Below are 6,000 nucleotides of genomic sequence, written 5' to 3' on the forward strand. Positions count from 1 at the left end.
AACAATTACCTTTTTCCATCAACTTTTGTTGTCTTTACACAATATTTATAATCACCTTGTATTGAGCAATATTATATACCATTCTGAAATATTCATGTCTCATTTAAATATATAAATTGAGGAGTTTTTAAAAAATTTATTCTTTTAAAAGCAATCTCTGGAAGTTCCATTAAACCCCTTCGTGGATTATATTTACACCACTTAAATTCTATATTATCCAATAATGTATGAACGAATTTTCCACATCTCTCAAATAGCTGTATATCTTTTGGATTTGTACGGATTCTTTCCAGACTAACAATTTTCTCTGAAACAATTGTATTAAATTATATTTCGATTGAAAGAACTAGTTACTGTCTTATACATTTCGTATATTTGATATCTCAAACACCAAGCTGATCTTGATTCGTCACCAGTTTCGCATAAATGCGGTTTCTTTATAGCGAATTTAAGGTTGTATTGTTTTTTATTTTTTGAGATATTTAAGTGACTGTGTTCGTAGTAATATGCAGTGCAGCTGCAGCTAAAGTAATACAATAAATAGGTGGTGAACAATGTCTAGAGAATAAAACAAGGAATATATTAACTAGAGAATAATAAATAGAAAATAGTGAATAAAATATATTAAATGAACACTATTAAATATAAAATAATAAAATGAGATTTAATAAATAATAAATGATAATTAAAAAGATAAAACTGGAATATTTTGTGAGCAAACTAACCATTAGATGAGACTCGGCGGAAAGCAACACAAAATACAGTAAAATAAATTGAGTACGAAGAACATAGTGACTCTGGCCCTCACATCAGTAGCGACCTTGGGGCATGCCGAATTTTACATCGTGGAATAACGGTCTACAAAATACCCAAAAATATAATCCTAGATGTTGAACACGGGCGGGGTACTTACTGCTAGTGCCTGCAACTAGAATCCGATAACGAACAGCTGGCGGCAACCCCGAGACGTTTATCTGGGTGTTATTGAAGAGTATTTCGATTCATTCAATGCTCAACCATCGTTTGGTTTAGATGTGCCACCATCGACTTCCCAAGCCTCGTCTCCAGGTAACACCGCTGCCATCCATTTTATCTAATTGTATTTTTCACAATATTTTTATATAGCCAATAAATAACGGTCACATAATGTAAACACCACTGTTTCATTTCGTTTTACCTCCATTCACAGAGCCATATAATTTACCCTAAATATATTTAGAAATGAACACTTATGGAGTTCTAACATCCCTAGAACGTATTAAGATATCGCATCTGAAAAATACAAATACAACAATGTTGCCATTCATGATAATTCTTTATATATTAACAAAGGCGACAAATTCTACAATTAAACGGCAATCCCGCCTAGTTCCTTTACATTACAGCTAAAACCTTTTCCTGAAACTCTTAAACCACACAAGGTCTAAAATATCGAACTATTAATTAGGATTCTAAGTACCACAGATATTCGGAACGATTTATAATTTTGAATGGTACATGTCTCTGTTTATCGAGAAATATCGAGAAAATATAAAAAAATAAAACTCCTTTCTACACTTCGGTATTCAATTGAAACAAATTTAATTCAATGGAATTTTTTGTCATAAGATTAAGTTTCTATATAGCCGAACGCTTGATAATTTGTGTGGAATCAAGATACAATGCCGCACCAACAAAATACTTAGAATTCTATCCACCAAAATAATACGATTTGCTTTCAGACCGCGTAGGTAATACAATGACCCACGCATATTTTTCAGATCACACAGCCCGGCCATAAAAATTAACGCGAGGAACTTCTTTCCAGATACAATTACGTTGTGGTTGAAAATTACAATTTTTTATTGTGCTGACCATTAATTTTTTCTTAATATATCTAATTATTTTCAGGCCGATTGTCGTTAGGTTTATAAGAAAGTAATAGTTAAACTAGTTTGGTATCAACTTACCTACAGACCTCAACTTTCAGATATGCCTATTAATATATTACTAGTTGTCTCCACGTAGTCGACTATTCGACCATAATTTATTAAGTTAATCATATTTCCCTCATACTAGCATGAGGCGTTATTTTAAAAATATGTTATTGAAACCTGTTTTCACGGGATTTCTAGCAAGACCTGAAGTTAGCAGATGAGATTCTGTCGAAACATTACCAAACTATTAATTATTCTTTTCAGATCCAAACGAGGATAGAAAAGGCTGACGTGAGTAATTCAACAAATTTTCTACATTTAAACCAAATATGCATAGAAGTAAGAATTGAAGATTATATGGAATTTTTGGAAAAAGATGAAAATGTACCTCATGCTGCAGATTCTTCAGAACATTCCAAGAGAAAATTGAAGTGAGACATTACCAAGCGATCTACAGTGCTTCATAAATCTGTTGCGACGCAAAAATTTGATTAAGAATTGCGAACTGGTGCTCTGCTGAAGCATCAATGACGTGAAATTCATGAAGGTAACATTGATGGTGAATGTTACTAGGGTTAAAATATTTCGCCCTAAAAATGTTGTGGGATAGTATTTACGTGTCCCAAACATGCAAATTATGATGGTCTTACTGATGTTACTACCATTTCCGAACGCATTTTTCGAGCGAAAATTTAGTGTCCTTAATGTAGCACAGTGTCTTATATAGCAATAAGGAACCGAATTAAGAAATTGGGCAGCAATGTCAAGTTTTACCCACCAAACAAAATCCTTGCAAGAGAAACTTGAAAAAAAGTGTAATGTTATAATTCATAATATATAACTTTATGCCATATCATGAAATTATAAAAAATAAATATCATTTAACGGTTGAGACTTGTTTCATATTTTAAAATTATTTTGAGAATAATTTGTGGGGAATCAGTAAATTTATCTCCCCAATTTGGGTAATTTAACTTGGATTATTGGGGAACTGACAATCTCTATTATCGAAATTATATGTTTCCAACAACATATCATGATTTGTATTAAAACAAAAAATTGTGATAGAAATATGACATATATATTAATTAAAAGTCAAGGTTGAGACTAATTTAATAATATTTTCAAAACAATAAAATTTTAAAAAAATATTTGAAGCTTAACTATTAACAAAAACTTTGTTTGATTATTCATATTATTAGACAGAGAAAAAATTGTAGGCGGATTACAAACATTTCTAATATAAATATATCATTATTTACTTGTGACTGAATAATGTTTTATTAGTCATAATATTCATCAATAATTAATTGCAGATATATTGTTATTCATACTGGATACAGGAATGGTTAATAACACCTTTGGTTTGGATGCACTCGATAAGACACATTAAAGAAGAAATTCACAAATGATGGAATCGTGAATACATACACTTGAATGACACTTTCTGGATATGGGATTATTATTCAATTAAAGGTAAGTATATAATTAATATACGATAACTGTAGAAAATTTTATTACAAAGTCTGAAATAATTAGATGCACAGATATATGTATAATTGTTCAGAATATTAATGAGAATTAGGTTAAAATGTGTTAGGGAAGAAATAATATTAACTGTTTTGCAGATACAGCAAATGCATTAAGGAGAATGCTCTAGTTCTTCCAAGACATACGTACATTCTACTATACGTACGTACAGGCAGTCACAGAACAAACCAAGGGTAGATACACTAATACGGAGGTAAAACGAAATGAAACAGTGATATTTACATTATGTGACCATTATTTATTGGCTATATAAAAAATGTGAAAAATACAAATGATAAAACGGATGGCAGCGGTGTTACCTGGAGACGAGGCTTGGGGAGTCGATGGTGGCACGTCTAAACCAAACGATGGTTGAGCGCTGAATGAATCGAAATACCCTTCAATCACATCCCAGATAAACGTCTCGGGGTTGCCGCCAGCTATTCGTTATCGTGTCCTAGTTGGCGCTGCTGGCACCCCGCCCGTGTTCAACATATGGGATTATATTTCTGGGTATTTTGTAGACCGTTATTCCACGATGTAAAATTCGACATGCTACTAGGTCGCTTCAACGAAAATGACTACAACGGAAGGCTGCACCTAAGGAAACAAGAACTAAGCGTAAAAGGTAAATATGCTCTCTAATGAAAGTAAAATATTTTACTTGGGTAAACAACTGTTAATTTAGCGGATTAGGTCTCCAGGGGATACCACTACAAAAAAACGCGTCTAGAACTCTACCTCATAGGTGATGTGGAAAAGAATTCAATAAATATAATAAAATGCAACCCCAACCCACAAACTATCATATCTGTGTTATTGGTTGTAGTTCTAAGTCTTTTCGTAATAACAGGTGGTGCAAAAGTACCGTTACCATTTTGATTGCGCCCCATCTTAATTGTGTGACGCTTAGCTCAGTTTCGCTTTAACTATGTGTGTGTTGTTTAGACGTCCAGACGTTTTATTATTTATTATGGATAAACATTCGCCACAAGAACCGATATGGCGACAAAATTTATTGAAAATAATCGTTCCATTATTGCCACTCAGCGGAAATTGCGTCAAAAGTATCCTAATCGTTTAGTGCCTCACAAAACTACAACGTAAACGATAAACATGCAAATTTTCAACAGCAGTACGGCAGCAGAGAGGCACCGTTCTGAGACAACGGACGTCTCGTAACACTGAACATTTATCTCTGGTTCGCGACAGTGTTGCAGAGTTTCCAGAAAAGTCAATTCGGAGACGTAGTTCCCAGTTACAGATTTCTGCAGGTAGCTTAAAGCGAATTTTGAAAACTACTGAAAATGTTCCCGTACAAAATTCAATTAGTCCAAAAATTACTACCCAGAGATCCTGATCAACCAGCTGAGTACAATAAAGCGGTCCTAAGGCTGTCTGGTAAAATTGAATATTTTTTGTCTAAATTGATAATGAGCGATGAATCTCATTTTCTTCTCAGCGGCCTGTCACTAAACAGAACAGTCGGTTTTTGGGGAACACAGAAGCCTAAATTCATGAAACATCATTGCATCCACTAAAAGCAACTGTATGATGTGGTATTCACACTGGAAACATAATTGGTCTCTTTTTTTTTTGAAAATGACCAAAGTATTGCAGTTACTGTTAGTGCTAAACGGTACCAAGACATGATTCTAAATTTTCTTGTGTCTGAAATGGAAGAACAAGGACTAAAATACATGCGGTTTCAGCAAAATGGGGCTACAGCACACACAGCTCGTTCGACAATTCAATTATTGAATGACGTTTTTCCACGAAGACTAATTTCGCGAAATGGTGATTTAGTATGGCCAGCCAGATCTCCGGATTTAACTACACCAGACTTATTTTATGGTTTTTTTAAAATAAAAAGTTTATGTGAATAAGCCCCAAACGATTCAACATTTTTAAGACAATATTCGTCATGAAATTGAAGAAATTCAGCATCAGATGTTGCAGGATGTCATGAAAAATGCCTTAAAAAGGCCGAAAGTTGCATAGCTAAACGCGCTCACCATTTAGCCGATATAATCTTGCAACCATAAGGAAAAATAATAGAGATAATTTAGAGACCAAATAAACTTTATATGAAAATCAAATTTACTTATCTTTTCTTTGAGCAATGTTATTAGTTAGGCAATCAAAACGGTACTTTGTAAGCGGTACTTTTGCCCCATCTTGTATATGAATTAAATGTACTATAATGTTAAAATAAATTGTATTTGATAAAGTATTTTTATTTAATTATTTTAATTAGAATAAATTCTAATTGTTGTAGATTTGAATGTTAAATATGTTACGTTTTGATGGCATAAATTCAGATGCCATGAATTTTATTTATCATCTTAATATACATTGGCTATAAAATAAAAATGTTTATATTCTTCATGATAAGAATTTACAATCTAAATCCGCATCCGATCGCATTTCGAACGTATTCGATAACAAACAGAAATTGCTGTCAAAGCAGCGTATTTTTTGCTTGAATAGCGTCACCTGACCTTGTCGTACGGAAGCGAGAGTCGTTATTCGCCGCTTTCCTTGTAGGGTTAAA

The sequence above is a fragment of the Rhynchophorus ferrugineus genome, unplaced genomic scaffold (genome assembly GCF_030347505.1).
Source record: "Rhynchophorus ferrugineus isolate W39M unplaced genomic scaffold, kcgeb_rfMv2 rfM11, whole genome shotgun sequence".
Taxonomy (NCBI): domain Eukaryota; kingdom Metazoa; phylum Arthropoda; class Insecta; order Coleoptera; family Curculionidae; genus Rhynchophorus; species Rhynchophorus ferrugineus.